Source organism: Macrobrachium nipponense, chromosome 40 (genome assembly GCF_015104395.2).
Source record: "Macrobrachium nipponense isolate FS-2020 chromosome 40, ASM1510439v2, whole genome shotgun sequence".
Lineage (NCBI taxonomy): Eukaryota > Metazoa > Arthropoda > Malacostraca > Decapoda > Palaemonidae > Macrobrachium > Macrobrachium nipponense.
In genome coordinates, this window is record NC_061101.1 from 45,551,440 (window position 1) to 45,569,007 (window position 17,568).

At 35.9% G+C, this 17,568-nt stretch overlaps 1 pseudogene; it reads right to left on the reverse strand.

Moving 5' to 3' along the window:
- Positions 1-15,710, reverse strand: part of LOC135212133 (CCN family member 2-like) — an 88,007-nt pseudogene extending 72,297 nt beyond the window's left edge.
- Positions 15,711-17,568: the final 1,858 nt, after the last annotated feature.

Consider the following 17,568-nt stretch of genomic DNA (forward strand, 5'->3'; position numbering starts at 1 on the left):
TATTTCACGTTGTAATGAACTTACGCATTGAAGAGATGATGAATGGTGATAGTAACTAAGATATAGGTGCATGGAAACACAATAGAGGTAGGATATCATTTGGTGATCTTTAGGCGAAAGTAAAGGAGAGGGGTTGGTAACCTGTTACAGAGGGACTAAACTGCAAGTTAGTACATTTAGTGTGGATGGAAGTGGTGACCATTATCGGAATCAGTTCTGATCAAGTTAGTGTCTCAGTAAAAAGATCGATTACCAAGTGCTTTAGTACGGGTTTCAACATAATCATATATTTCCGTGCCTTAGTTTAAAAGTGCCATTGGAGTTTTGCGGGGGTTAGTTGTTGAGGGAAATATGTGGGGCAAGGAGAAAAAGTGAGTTCTTTTAATTTTGGGTTTTTATTTCAGCTTATTACAATTTTATTTTCTCTTTATTTTTTTATCGAGTTATTTTGGGTTAGAACAGAATCTTAAGCGCATGTGGGGATGGTGTATATTGTGTGGGGGATATATCGTAATGTGGTAACTGCATAAAAACAGTGGTCTGTCGCATGGTAAGCAGTTTTTGCGCTGAAACAAGCGGTGGCGATATCAAAAAGTGAATTTTACTTCTGAGATTCTTCTTTTTTCTTTCTTTTCTTATGGGGAGTTAACCTTCGAAAACGTATGACACTGACCTCGCGATCAGTTGAGCATCAGTGGAGCGGGTATACGAAGTGATTTACTTCCATTAGAGTTTATGAATGGTTGCGAGATGGAAGGATATTGTTTTGGTTTTTTAGAGGGTATTGTGCAAGATTTTAATATTATATGCTTTTAAGATTAGGCAAACTTTTATTGAAGGTGAAGGATAGTTTCGGTATAGATGAAAATAAGAAGGAAAAGTCAGGAAAATGACAGGAGGGGAATCACTAGATAAATTTTTGACTCATAGGATTACGATATAAACGTCGCCTATCCAACCTTTTGCGGGCTTGGTAAATGGAAGTTTGAGACGGCCAGTTAAGAAATTTATTGAAAGCGTTAAAAATCACTTAATTACCAAGAAAATCACCGATGATAGAATTGCATTTAATGAGGCATTGGACGTGGGAGACATTGGGAAACGCTGTCGCAGATTTGAGTTCAGTAGGTGTAGTACTTGGGAGAATTAAAAAAAAAAATTCTAAGGACTGCACATGGGGAGGATGAATGAGGAGATTTGGTTTGAGAGATGAGGGCATTTTATAAGATTAGGAGAGGAAAGAGTTCCGCGGTGTCTTGTAGGTCACAATTGTTTGACGCAGCTACAGATTTTTTTGGGAAATTGAGATTCTTGGACTTGGTAAATGGCGATTCTATTTTATTAGAACATTTTCATAAGTTACTGCATTTCTCGCGGTTGTTGAATGACGCACCAGATGCAATAGTTAGCAGTTGAGATAGACCAATAAAGGCTGCTTATGAGGAATCTCTTATCTTTTCACAAATCAAGAAGCACATATCCCAATGCCCAACTATAGATAGTACATTTTTCAATGGAATGCCTAGAACCACGGCCAAAGGAACTTCCCACAAAGAGAATCAACCTTTGCTCCTAATAGGTTTTGCGATAAAATGGAGGCTGATAGAAACTATGGATCATACACCACAAATTCGTTGCTATAGTTGTAATAGACAGGGGCATATGAAGAAGTATTGCGAAGTTAAATGTTGTGGCATGTGTAAGAATCCTTCACATAATTGGCAGTTTTGTCTGTTACTCAAAAAGGGTCATGATAGATCAGTAAATCAGAATTTTGGAAGTAGCTGTCAGAAAGCTCCTCAAGAAGTGTATCCAAAGAGGTCCCAGAATAGAGAGAATTTTTAGCGGGCAGAATAAACACAAGGGAAAAAATAAAATGTTCATGTCATACATGACTTGTGGGCGATATTTGGGAATGGAAACTGGTGGTGAAAGGAGCCGTAGCTGAGTCTAGTCTTCTAATTTTTGTGGATACAGGGGCATCAGTCAGTTTAGTGGACTTTTATCAATCGAGGTTCCCTCAGTTTCGGCAAAGGCATTGAGAGGATAAAGTGTGTGATGTCCAAGCTCATAAACTGGATGTCATGGGAGGGGCGGATATTTTCTCTCAATAGGGAACCAGTTAACACAGGAATCAGTTCTTGTGGTGAGAGGTGTTAACTTAGGTAACAAGATCTTATTGCGACATCCAGCATGTAGAGGAATAGGATTTCTATTAATCTTAGTGAAGGAGGTATAACAATGAGTGAAACCAGAGGTTTTATCTCATATCTATAGGTACTGAGAAAATGGAGGGGAATGTATTTGAAATAGGGAATAATGAGGAAATGATGAGAGGAGGAAATGATGAGAGATAATCATTCACAGGGAGGGGGTGAGCCTAATAGCGAGTAAGGGAAAAGAGGATATATAAAGGTGTTTAAATGGTATGGTGAAAGTGAAGGTGAGAGATATAAAAGCGAATGAACAGGTGTGTGTGGTGGAAGGCAGTGAGAAACTTGAAGGAGTGGTGAGCAGTTTCAATAGACAAGGTGTTAAATTAAAGGGTTACATGGGTGGAATTGCTTCACTACAATAATCCAGTTAGGAGGCATTAAAATAATACTCATGTTGTAGATCTAGAGGAATGTAACGAGGAAATGAATTCAGTGGCAGTAATAGGGGAGCAAATGGAATTAACAGAGGCTGAAATGGAGGTTAGAAGGGAGATATTATGAAATCATTTGGGCGCGGCAGACTATAAAGAATACATAGAGGGGTTAAATGAGGTTGTAGCTGATTACTCAGATGTTATTCATTTAAAAGAAGATAAACTAGAGTTAACAGATCTGTTAGAACTCAACGTTCATTTTGTAAAGGAAACAGACCGCTCGATCACGACTGTTATTATTGGTAACATATCAAACACACACACACACCCACACACACACACACACACACACACACACACACACACACACACATATATATATATATATATATATATATATATATACATATATATATATATATATATATATATACACGTCTCTCTCTCTCTCTCTCTCTCTCTCTCTCTACTCATATATATATATATAGTATATATATATATGGATGTATATATATATATAGATATATATATATATATATATATATATATATATATATATATATATATATATATATATATGTATTATAATATCTATTTCAGTGCATCATTTTCAGGAAGTCTACGAGATTCATATCACAAGGATAAGTAGAGTATAATTAATTGGTAAGATGAAACTCTGAGAATTCAACATTGTGGTGCTTATTGGAAGAAGCACAGCTGTACTTCAAAAGTATCTGTCAGTACAGAACAGACAGATACTTTTGAAGTACAGCTGTGCTTCTTCCAGTAAGCACCACAAGTTGAATTCTCAGAGTTTCATCTTACCGATTAATTATACTTTACTAATCCTTGTGATATGAATCTCCAAGTCTTCCTGAAAATGATGCAATGAAATAGACATTATTACATACCGAATTACCACATGAAAAAGAATATAAAAAACGGCGAAAGTGGGCGACCTGTATTTATCAAAGGCGATATTGTCAGTTTCATTATAACCACAAGGGTAGTTTGACGATTTTTTTTATTTAGACTGCAAAAACTTGGAATGATCGTACTCGGCCTATTAAAAGAAATAACTGAAATCTCCCCAGCTATTGTTCAAGAAGACAAGCATATCCACTTATATAATCAATGTCTTGTTTTGAAGTCTAATGGACAACAAGTTTCCTTTCAGATGTTCTACCTTAAAGTTTCCTAGGAGAGGGGGAAAGCAGGGCTGCTCAAACTACAGCAGAACTTGTTTGTGAAAGTTACTAACAAAAGAAAAAGCGTTGTTGGTTACCCACAGGTTAATTAACTTTACAATTTCATCAAGGTCGTAAGGGAAATGACCTTTGTAAAGTCTTAATTTCTTCCTTAGAAAAGACAAAAAATCGTCAATCACATGTTTTACGTAGTTCAACGGAATATCTATTGAATTTTTATATAAAATCTACTTCGGTTTTTATACAGGGGTAAGAGGAGTTTTTTCTTTTAATCATAACTTATATGTCGAAAAAGTTCGGCTGTACTGCACTATGTACCTACATAGTAGTCTGTCGACTGTAGTGAGTAGCCACTAGGGTAGGGTTGGAGATGGGCTAGCATCCCCATCCTAAAAGTATTATCTGAGAGTTGGAAAGTGAGCAGCTTCTGTTACCAATCCTTCAATGAAAAAATTACGCACGCACACACAAACACCCATATATATATATATATATATATATATATATATATATATATATATCTATATATATATATATATATATATATATATATATAATATATATATATATATTGCATGTGCATTCGTCTTCGTGTGTGTATGTGCGTGTGTGTATGCACGTGTGTTGAACACGACTTGTTCAACCTGGCTAAAATACTTTTTAATGGCCCCTACCCCTACACCCTAATGAGGGATGTCCCTCTGGTCCAACCGGTTCCCAAGCGTAGTGATCCATAACCACAACCCATCCCCACCCACCCCACCTCTCTCTCTCTCTCTCTCTCTCTCTCTCTCTCTCTCTCTCCTTTCCTTCCTTTGAGACGAAATTGGAGGCGATCGGTCTCTATCATTTGCTAATGAGTTTGATGCTAATGAAGGAAAAATTCTGAGTCGAGCCAATTTCACGGCAGAGAAAATTCATGTGTGATTCACGTTGGCAACTTTTCGACTCTTCTTCTTCTTCTTCGTCTTCTTCTTCTTGTTTTATAGAAGCGAAATTGTCACACCTCCGAATGATTTCCACGGGGTTGTAATACGACCAGGTGAAGTGGAATATGAAAAAGGAAATGGTGTGAAGTTTAAGGAGTTAATGATGATTTTGGGGACGAGAGAGAGAGAGAGAGAGAGAGAGAGAGAGAGAGTTACAACGAGTTACAAGGATTAGGATGTCTCAATGACTTGTTAGTCATCCGAGGAGACATCGTGTGCTCAAGTATCTGTAGGAGCAGGTTTTAATGTTCATTCAGACTGTCCTAATGATTTTGTCTAGCTTTGTTTTAAACTTTTCTACACTGTTGCTGTTTACAACTTCTCACATATCACATATCTTGTATGTAAAGAAGTCCCAACTATGGGATGGGTTTGTATCTCTTCAGTTCTAGTTTCCATCCATTATTTCTTGTCTGGTTTTCGTTCAAGTTACTTTCTACTGTTGTTATGCCTCTCAGTATTTTAAATGTTTCTATTTGTTGTCCTCGGTGTCGTCGTGTTTCTAAGCCATACATGTTCAGGCGATCTAGTCGTCTTTGGTAACCTATTTGCCTGATGGATGGAATTAACTCTGTGGCTCTTGCTTGTACTCCTTCTAATCTATTTATGTCTTTTCTTAGTGTTGGTGACCAAAACTGTACTACATATTCAAGATGGGGTCTAATTATTGATTTGTAGAGCTGCGGCACCATTTCCTTGTTTCTGTATTTGAACTGCCTCTTTATGAATCCCACTAGTTTCTGTGCCTTCTTTTCAGCTTTTATGCACTGTTTTGTGGATTTTAAGTCCTTGGTAATAATGACTACAAGGTCCTCCTCTTGTTCTACACTATTTATGTCATTCCCAAGCAGCATGTAGATGGCATGAGGGTTGTTTGTTCCTATTTGTAACACTTTACACTTATCTATGTTAAAAGGCATTTGCCATTTTTTTTTACCACTCTCCTATTTTCATTAGATCATTAGAGCATTTCTTAAACTTTCTGGGTCTGCTGCATTTACACGTAGTTTGGCCAAGAACAGAACCCTGGGGAACTCCGCTTGTTACATCTGCCCATTCTGATACTTCAACATTTATTACGACTCTCTGTTTTCTGTAAGCTAGCCAGTCTTCGACCCAGTCTGCTGTTTCTCTTACAATTCCTAAAGCTCTAACTTTTGTCATCAGTTTCTTGTGTGGGACTTTGTCAAATGCTTTTTGGAAATCTAAGTAGAGTATATTGCTCTACTGCTGTCGTAAATACCAAGCTTGTTATGAAACAACTCCAAGAAGTTTGATAGGCAGGATCTGTTTTGTCTGCAACTGTGTTGGCTGTTTAACAACAAGTTATAGACCAGTCTGCAATTATGGACTCAAAAATCTTGCAAACGACCGACGTTAGACAGACTGGTCTATAATTTTCCAGCTCTTCTATGGACCTTTTTTGTAAACTGGGGCCACATTACCTAGTTTCCATCCTTTTGGTGCCTTTCTTTGTTCAGCACTTTTTCTGTAGAGTTTATATAGGTGAGGAACTACCTCTTCTTTTAGCTCTTTAATTTCTCTTGGATGAATCCCATCCAAGCCGGGAGATTTGAAATGGTTGAGTTTGTCTATTTAGTGTTTGATGTCCTCTCTGTAAATATTATTTTGTCCAATGGTTCTGCCCCTTCATATTTAATAGCAGGTTCCAGTATTGAGGTAGTATTCAACTGTGAATACACTGGTAAACTTATTCAGTAACTCTGCTTTTTTCAAATCTGAGTTCACCAGGTTACCTCTATTGTCCCTTAGGGGACCCATGCTATTTGCTATTGGTTTCTTACTATTAACATGCGCAAAGAATTCTCTTGGGTTTTCTTTACAAACTGATGCAACTCTGTTATCCTCATTTATCTTTGCATTTCTTACTAATTTGTCCACCAATCTACAGAGTTCTTTATGCCTGCTTGCTTCTACTGGTGTTGGGCGTGGATTCATTGATTTGTGCAATCTGTCTCTTTCTCTTATTGTATTTTTAATTTCTCTGTTGAACCACTCAGGCTGAGAGTTGCCATTTGTTAGTATTTTTATCTATGCCTGTGTTTTCGTCGTACTCTAGATTTTTAACGTACTCCTTTAGTTTTTTTAGGTCTTGTCGACGGTAGTCTAATCTCATTGATATCTTCCTCTTTTTTATGGTGAACATTAATTTGAAAGGAGATAATTTTATGGTCGCTTTTGCCTAGATTTGCACCTACTGAAAATTCAGACACTAGATTATCTTTTGTCGATAGGACGGTGTCTAGTATGTTGTTCCTCTGGTAAGTTTGTTAACCCATTGGCGGAGGAATTTATTTTTTACAAAATCTAAAAGTATCTTTCCTTCTACTTTTGATGCGGAGGTCATCGTGTCCCAATGTACTGCAGCATTAAAATTTCCCATTATTATGCAGAATTTGCTGTTTATCTCTTGTCCTAGTAGTGCATACAGCTCCTCACCGGGCATTTGTGAATGGAGGGGAGGTCTGTGCACTAGTATTAGAATTATCTTCTTCCCTAGACTGCTTATATTGATGCCAATCACTTCTTACACGGTTGAAATTTTACACTATTGGACTGAGGTGGTCCCTAACATATAACATAACGCCTCCACCTTTTTTATTGAGTCTATCTCTTTTGAACAATTTATATCCAGCATTCTGGTACTGTACGAAGTCTCTTGTTGCCTCTTGTAACAATGTTTCTGTGATACCTATTATGTCTAATTCCTCACTTGCTACCAACGCTTTGAAGAGATCTACTTTGTTTCGAATAGATAGTGCATTAGACTGCGCCACTCTGAGGGACTTTTCTATCTTCTCTTTTGTCCTCGGTGGCTTTATTAGTTTCCCTTACTGTTACTGTTGCCTGCAGTGCTATTGCTAACTAGATTCTGGGTGCTGTCTGACTTCCTCCCTTGAATGTTTAGTTCACTAAGGTGTTCCATGTGTTTTTCGTTGAGAAGGTTTCCTGTCAGTTTTCCTCCTTCCAAATTCAAGTGAGTTCCAACTCTTTTATATACTTTCCTATTCCCTGTAAATCTGTCCCAAAAGTTCACGAACCTAACGCCTTTTTCTTGGACTATTAGCTCCAGTCTGTCGTTGATTCCAACTGCCTTGCTTAGGGAGTAGTGGCTTACATTGGTTCTGGGCAGAAGTCCTATAAAATGCCGTTATCAGTTTTCTCACGGATGTTCTCTATAACATTCGTCAGGTTGGCCACAAGACCTTCTGTTTGGCTAGTTCCTCCATCTTTTACAAACAAGTCATTTCCTCCTCCCTGCACTATGATTACGCTTTTTCTATTATTTACCTTGATTTTTTTCATTGCCTCGGCTATCTTCTTTGCTCCTGCACCTGGGTAAGAATTAACTTTTCTCTCACCTCTATTTTTGGGCACACAATTTAACCCCTGATCTTTTACTAACGAGTCTTCAATTGAGATAGTTCAGAGAGCACAGCAAATCTATTCGTTGAGTTGATAAATTTTGGGGGACAATTGTGTTTTCTGGCCGCTATCACTCTTCTGTCAACAGCTCTCTTGAATTCATTATTTTTATCCTTGTAAGCTTCTTTCTTTGTGACTTCTCTAGTACTTGTTTCTGTTTCATTTCTGGTTCTGGTCTTTAGCACTTGTTTTCTAATCTCCACTATACTCTCCGTTTTCTACTATGTCGTTGTTTAATTCCTGTTTCTCTCTCTTAAGGTTTGTAACTTCTCTTTGTAGGTCTCTAATTTCCTTTTCCATCCTGTCTTCTCTTCTCTTGCCTTCGAGTTTGTTTGGCTAATTCTTCTACTTCCCTCCTCAGTTTAGCTGTCTCCTGTTCTTGTTGAAAGGAGAGACAGACACTGAGACTACCTAGCTGTGATGCGCATGCCTCTTTGTAGTGTATGCACCACTTATTTTCACTGCATTTCGCACATACGTGTTTTAATTTTAACTTTTCTTGAGTCATTTTGGTTGTCTTGTTTTCAATATTTCTATCTGCACTTTTATTCAGTATCCTTTCTAATGTGACCAGTTGAAAAGGAAAAAAAGGGGGAGGGGGGGTGGCGGGTGGTTTGTTGAGTACTTCCATAGTCGCCGCATCCGTTTATCCATGAACAGTTTTCCACATTTAATCGCCAGGATACCTTTTATTGCTGCCACACTAACATACGGCCTCCCTGTTGTTAGACGATCCCAAACGTGTCGCAGCTCCCAACTGAGCAACACAAATTAGCCTAAGCAAATGATTTTCGCCAGGAGTGAACAGCAGCATCCCTTAAACTACTAAACTTCAACCAGCCATGAACAGCCAGAATCTTATAACCCGAATGCTTCTCCTCCAACCCTGAAAATCCCCAAGGAATGGCCACAATGGCCACACCAGCAGGCCCCACGGGTAGGAAGTTCCACACTCAATGGCACAGAAGCTCGTCTGGGGTTTTTAGTTGGCTAGGACTCCAACAAGGCACAAAGTACTGGTTGCAGAGTAGTGGTTGCAGAGAGAGACAAGAGAGAGAGAAAGAGAAAGAGAGAGACTCAATATGATGATTAATGAGTAAACACTTCCTTAGGAGTATAGAAGGATATGCGTAGTCGTTGCATCAAATTTTAAAACTAAAACAAATTTTTACCGTGGTTCGGTAATTTTTGTATAATTTGCCTAGGATTTTTCATATATTAGCCAGCAACCTGATTGCTTATTATAAAACAACAATTGTTGCAGGGGCTCGGTTATTTTGCCTCGTGTAAATAACAATTTACAATATATGTATGGTGTCTCAAAAAAATATTAATACCCTTATAGATACTACTTTACTAATATTTTTACCTATATTGAATACGTAAAGAGAACACTCAGTCATCTGCATGTATTTGCTTTAGGATTCAGGCAATTGAATCAACAGTTCATGCACGATTTCGCCTCTCACCCTAACATAAAAAAAAGAAAAGAAAAAAAAAATCGCCATTTCAGGGTTCTGCTGTTCGGAGAATGATTATATCTCTGGTCGCTCAAATAGATTCTTGACACACCAAGGGACTCCGATTATGCATAAACTTTCCCTCGTATTTTCCACCCCCAGGTAATGAGCGCGCATGTTTATGACAGAGAGAGAGAGAGAGAGAGAGAGAGAGAGAGAGAGAGAGAGAGAAGCGGAAAATACAGACTTCAAAAGATGGGCCAAAGGGAACCTGCATGTTTACGAGCGAGAGGGACAAAGGGTAAAAGAAGATGAAAGATGTTCACCATTTCACACTCTAATTCATCATTATCGCATCACGTTATTTTTCCTCTTTATCCTCAAGCGAGTCGATCTAAGATGCGATCAGGGAATACACTTCATTTATATACTGGGACCACCAGGATAGTTCCTGTGTCTTTTCACGGAGTCTTTCGGTCCTTTAGGGAATTTTAAGGAATCTTAATCCTTTAAAGAGATTCTTAAACCTAGAAAGGGTTTCTCGAAACTTTAAAAGATTCGTCTGATCTTAGATCCTCACGGAAATATTTGGTTTGCACAGGATGTTGTGAAAAAGGACAGTAAGTCAAATGATAGATATTTTTATTGTAAGGAGCAAAGTCGGTCAACAAATAGAGAGAGAGAGAGAGAGAGAGAGAGAGAGAGAGAGAGAGAGAGAGAGAGAGAGAGAGAGTTACATGAAAAAGAGAGTTATAGAGTTCATGGGAATGAATGCCACAAATATATTTTGCATTAAGTACCTGAAAACATATACATTTTAAAAATACATTCTAAATATAAATAGTTAACTACACAGCATAGCTGCAGCTACGGATTATATTTAACATGAAACGTTACTAACTATAATTCTCGTGATACTGATTAAAGAGAGAAGTGCCAAGATGATCATAGCCTATTAATAATCACAGCAACCATATAATGCAAGAATATTGGTCTGTATGACAGAAAATTGCAGTGATTAATGATATCTCCCACCCCCACCTCTCTCTCTCTCTCTCTCTCTCTCTCTCTCTCTCTCTCTCTCTCTCTCTCTCGTCTCAACTCTCTCTCTCTCTCTCTCGCATTTCTTTATATTCTCTCCAGTATGTATTAATAAAATATATAATATAGATACGGCAATACGAAGCCACCACCCACCCTACTCTCTCTCTCTCTCTCTCTCTCTCTAGAAATATTGTAGTCAGTGATGACAAACCTAATTCACCGTCTTCCCATCTGTTTCACCCTCTCTTGAAAAATGCAAATTACTGCGCACTAAGTGTTAATTGCATCACTCTCCCAAAGTAATGACCTTTCTAGGGGAGGGGGGATTAATATATATCGCAGGAAGACCTGTTCTGTACGAAGTATTTAAGCTCTTAGTGAAGTTTACATTTTGTCATTTGTTCATTTACGGTAACAAGGTTTCATAAGTAATGAGGGCATGATTTGTCAGATTATGTGTAATTACAAATTAGGCGGAAAAGCAAGTGGATGGGAGTAATGGAAAGAAGAGGAGTAGTTGGAAGTATATCTGATCATTATGTATTTGCAGTAAAAGAGACAATAAAAGCTCAATCTAGAGACGGTGGGGCGAAAGATAGTGATAATAAGAAAAGCAAACAACATAAAAAAATATAATATTCAAATGTCAAGATATGATTATGGAAACAGAAAGAAAATGACAATAAAAATGGCAATAAAAAGTCTGAGAAGAAATGAAGAAACAAGAGGCATCATGAAATCATGAAGGAACAATACGAAATGTACGAAATACATGACAAAAGCAAAGACCAAGAACATGTATCAGGTGGCTGGGAAGTAAGAGAGAACAAGGAGGTAAGTAATCAACATAAAGGTGTTAATGTAAGATGCACCCTGATGCAGAAAAAGGAATCGTTTTATGAGGTTGTAAACTTAACGTAAATACGGATCTCAAAACACCAATGGGTGGACTTTGAAAGTGCCGAGAGCGAGAGAACGCGTGCTAGACAGTGGTGAGTGGCAGAATGTGTGTTTGTGTGTGTGTGTGTGTGTGTGTGTGTGTGTGTAGGTAATGTGCCTTATTTTAGTTGTAAAAAGCGGCTAATATTGTGGAGCTTTTCTGTTTCTGTACTAGTTGATATAGCAGTGGAGATGTAAATGTGATGATCCATATCGTTTGTTTTATCTGAAGCCACTCCCATATAAAAGAAACGTCTTTATATATTATAACATATACATATATTCCATAATATATATATATATATATATATATTATATATATATATATATATATATATATATATATATATATATTTATATATATAAGTGCTTAAGAAATCACAATAGATGCACGTGACCTCATTAAATAAACGAATACCACAGGAAAATGATAGACAGAAATCCAAGCGATTTCGTTTTTACTATTTACAATGTCTTAGTAAAGGCGAAAGCGCTGGATTTCTTCCTATCAATTTCCTGTGGTATTCGCTTATATATGTATATATATATATATATATATATATATATATAAATATATATATATATATAGTATATATACATATATACATATATTCTATATAAAAAAAAAAACACGTATATGTATATACTATCATTACCATTAATAATTCTACCTACTATTCCATTAGAATAAAGGACCATTGTATTCACCGTTAACATTAAACTTACTGACCAATTATTCCAAGAACTATTAGAACCCTCCCAACCCATTATACTACTTAACCCATTAGAATCACTATCAATGACCATTACATCGCTTACTCATGAGATTCGGTGACCTCATTTCACCATTGAACACATAAGAAATCACTTACCCATGATGCCAATTTATCCCCTTGAGGAAATCACTGACCCCTTAACACCATTAAACCTTTAAAAATAAGTTTACCCATTGCCAACCATTTAAACCCATTAGAACCAACTGGCCCATTACACCTTCATTTCATTATGCGAATAATTGGCCCATTACACCATTTACATTAAATCACTGACCCATTACGCCATTTAATCCATTAGAATCACTAATGCATTAGAACATTTAACCCATTTGAAGCAATGACCCATTACATCATTTCATCCATTAGAATCATTGATCTATTACACCATTTAACTCAGAGAAATCATTGACCCATTATACAATTTAACCAATTAGAACTACTGACCCGTTACTCTATCTAACCCTTTAGAAAATACTGACGCATTATACCATGCGAATCATTGACCCATTACACAACATCAAATTCTATGGCCATTATATCCATTATCTCATTAGATCCCATGACCCACTACAATGTTAAGGCGAATGACCTGGATGCATAGGAGACGTGAGAATTATTGATGACCCGTCTGGGTAGAAACTAGAGCTAGTTGGATCAATACTTCCTGGCCACCAATTTTTTTATATATTCATAAAAAAGGCTTATATATATATATATATATATATATATATATATATATATATATATATATATATATATATATATATATATATGTATGTATGTATAGTATATATATATATATATATATATATATATATATATATATATATGTATATATATATAGGACCAAGGGCAGAGGGAGACGTCCAGATAACAACATTTCTTTATTGCTGACGTTTCAAAACATGTCCTCATTATCAAAGCTGAATAATGCATTAAAACATAATTATAAAATACAGACCTATACTTAAAGTTACAACCAAAATATAAAAACAAAGTTATATGAGATAAAAAAAAGAAAAAAAAATAATAAAACTGTCACCAGTTGGACGAAGTACAAAAGTAGCTTTACCCGGGCCTGGAATTCTTTGTTTATGTCAATCTGATTTTTGTACGTTGTCCATTCTGGTAACGGGTTTCAATTATTTTTCTCCTCATATAAACAACTTTGTTTTATATTTTATTTGTAATCTTAAGCATGAGTCTGTATTTTGTATTCATATCTTTGTGTATTATTCCAGCTTGGCTAATGAGACAGATACATTAAAAAATTCAGCAATTAAGACATGACGTTATTGTGGATGTCATCCTCTGCCCTTGTCCTGTTTCCCATGGTTGACAGCAACCGTTACCACCCCCAGCTATATATTTAAATAACATACACATACGCATACGCCTTTTCGATAATCCTACTGCACCTGTGGATTTTTTATTGCCACTATCAATGCTATTTGAATCATAATCAGTGCATATATTATTTTATTATTATGTTACCGCATCTCATTCTGTTACTATTTTCCTTTGCGATTATAGTTTTCTAAAACTATTATCCACTTCTAGATGTTCATGATAAAACGAAATAAAAAAAATGAATCGTGACAAACTTCTAATAAAATCAATTGCCCTCAAAATATGACTAAAGCCATTTAATACTACAAAATAACTAAATAAAACAAATCTAAAGAACTTCCAAAAAAATCAACATTCCTTCTGTAAACGACAACTTCACTGTGGAATTATTACTGCTTCTCTCCTTCCTCCTGTATTGATTTTTGGCAGGTAACGGTTACCTAAGCGGAACCAGGAACCCATTCACCTTGGCAGGTGTGAAATCCCTCTGATGCTAAGGAAGAAAGCCTAAGAAAAAAGAGAACACTGGAATAGTCAGGCTCAGTGCTCTAAAAAAAGGACGAACAAGGTTAGACAGAGAAGTCTATTTCACGACGAGGTGGAATAAACAAAGACTATTTAACTATCAGGTAGGAGAGAGGAATTATACTTAAGGATCAGGTGGGAGAGAAAAGTCTATTTATATCAGGTAGGAGAGAAGAATTATATTGGGGAGAGGAAGTCCATTTGATAATCAGGTGAGAGAGAGAATTATATCTAATTATTCTGCTTGGAGAAAGGAAGTCTATTTAATGATCAGGTGGGAAAGATTGAAGTTTATTCAACGATCAGGTGGGAAAGAGGAAGTTATATATAATAATCAGGTGGGGGACAGATGTCTGACATTTAAACGATCATGGTGGGGGAGAGAAAGTCAATTTAATAATCAGGTGGGAGAGAGGAATTATATTTAATGATCAGGTGGAGAGAGATGAAGTCTATTTATTGTGATCAAGGAATTATGTTTAATGATCAGGTTGGAGAGAGGAAGTCTATCTAATGATCAGGTGGAGGGGGGAAGTCTATTTAATAATCAAGTGGGAGAGAGGCATTATATTTAATGATCAGGTGGGAGAAAAGAATTACATTTAATGATCAGGTGGGAGAGAGAAAGTCTATTTAACGATGAAGTAGGAGAAAAAGCATTATTTAACAAATATAGTTATAGAGAGGAAGTCTATTTAAGGATCAGGGGGAGAAAGGAAGTCTATTTTAATTATTAGGTAGATGAGAGGAAGTCTATTTAACCATCAAGTGGGAGATAGGAAGGATATTTAATGAACAGGGGGGAGGGAGGGGGAACCTATTTAACAATCAGGTGAGAGTGAGGAAGTCTATTTAAAAGACCAGGTGAGAAAGAGGAAAACTATTTAACGACAGTTGGGAGTGAGTAAGTCTATTTAAAGATCAGGTGGAAGAGAGTAAGTCTATTTAACGATAAGGTGGGAGAGAGGAAGGAGGCGGTTTGCAAATTAAAATGAAATCACCAAAAGTAGATAAAATTTAACAGCATAAGAAGATGAAAATGAAATCTACATTTATAAGAAAAAAAAAAAATCTGGCTATATCCGAAGATCATTTAAAAAACACAAATGAAAATGTTCACGGCATGCGAGACTCACTATGAGCAATGTTTTTAAAATTAAATTAAAAAAAACCTATTCGAAAAAGTGAAATAAAAATGGAAGTCTCATACTGCATTAAAAAATAAAAATAAACAGGAATTTGAACACGATAGCCAACATATAAATTGCAAATGACATTCGAGGTCGGGCATTTTAAATGAAGCATTGAAACATAATGGAAAAACAAAATTACCTTAAAATCTCGTCAATTGATATTCCTGGTTTTTACCATTCACGCTGAATAGCAAAACCGAGGGTGTCTGACTGAAAAAAAGAGAAGAACGAGGGTTTGAAAAGGAAAAAAAAAAAAAGGTAAAGGGGAATAAAGTTCTCTTAGTTAATTTTGACTACGAAAGCTGCTCTCATCATTGTTATCTTTTTCATCGTTCGTGTAACTTCTTGGATAAGAGATATTATGAACCCTGATCTCATAAATTCTAATGCATAGTTTCACTATCATAAGAGAGTTTTAAAAAGATGCTTTTCACACACTTGCTGACCAAACCAGTGCGGCCAGGGCAATTTCAGAATGACAACTGATAAACTCTCTCTCTCTTTCTCCTATTTAGATAGCTGCTTCAGTTACATTGCTCAGTATATTTGAACATTTCATATTTCACCCCATCTCACCCTCCATTCCTATCGGGGCTGAACTTGGGCTTAAAGAGCATTGGGAGCGTCACTATTCATCTGAGTGACCTCAAAAACTAAGGATTAGGCACTAATATTTGTCAATTATGATGATATATTTTCACACCTTCTCAAACCCCTTCCTATTGGGGGCGAACTTGGACTGAAAGGGCATTGGGAGTGTCACTATACATTGCAGTGACTTGAAAACTATGTATTATATCTGTAATTTTTGTTACATTTCATTTTTCTCCCCTTCTCACCATCCCTTCCTGTGAGGCTATACTTGGATACAGGACACGGGGAATGTCACTATTCATTTCAGAGCTCGAAAATTATGAAATAGACGCGTGTCCATCATTTTTTACATTTCCAGGGCTGAACTTGAACTTAAATGACATTGGGAGTGACACTTTTATCTCATCAACCTTGAAAACTATGGATTTTACACTAATATTTTTTGGTTTCAGTTATTTTACATGCCACCCATTCCCATCCCACACCCCCTCTATTTAAAAGAGTATAATAATCCCATAGACTTTATTTAGTTACTAGGTATATGGGCAAAAAACCAGCCACCATTTCGGGAAGCCAAGTTTGGTTGAAATTGCTGAATGTATTTCAGAATTATGCTGGAACATCCATTCACCATATACATATACATTTATAATATATATATATATATATATATATATATATATATATATATATATATATATATATATATATATGCATTATATATATATATATATATATTATATATATATATATATATATATATATATATATATATATATATATATTAAAAACACAATAGTTGTATGTGACTTTATTATATAAGTGAATACCACTGGAAACTGATAGGCAAAAGGTTAGTACTAAGTGCTTTCTCCAGTTTATTCAGGCATCGTCGGGACCTTAAAAAAATCCAGGTTCTTCATAAAAGGGATTTTACATTTTCTGTGGTGGTTTTTATGGTGGCACTAATTCCATTTTTCAATTAACATAACCTTATATCCATCAGTTTTTAATACCTCTTTTTTCTGTTCTCTGTTGTTCCTGCGAGGCACCCAGTCTTGTCAGATGTCAGTTAATTTTAGAGTAAACGATAAACATTATGCAGCCATGCATATAGCTATATATATATATATATATATATATATATATATATATATATATATATATATATATATTATATATATATATATAAATATATTATATATATACATATATATATATATATATATATATATATATATATATATATATATATATATATATATATATATATATATAGTATATATATATATATGTGTGTGTGTGTGTGTGTGTGTGTGTGTGTGTGTGTGTGTGAATTCCCCAGTCAATTTGCCTGAGACCCATTAAAGAGGATCATTCTCTGTCCTGTCACTTCCAACTGTCGCCGCGGTTCACCCTCGCGACCTGACCCCACCACCTGTATCTTCGCCCC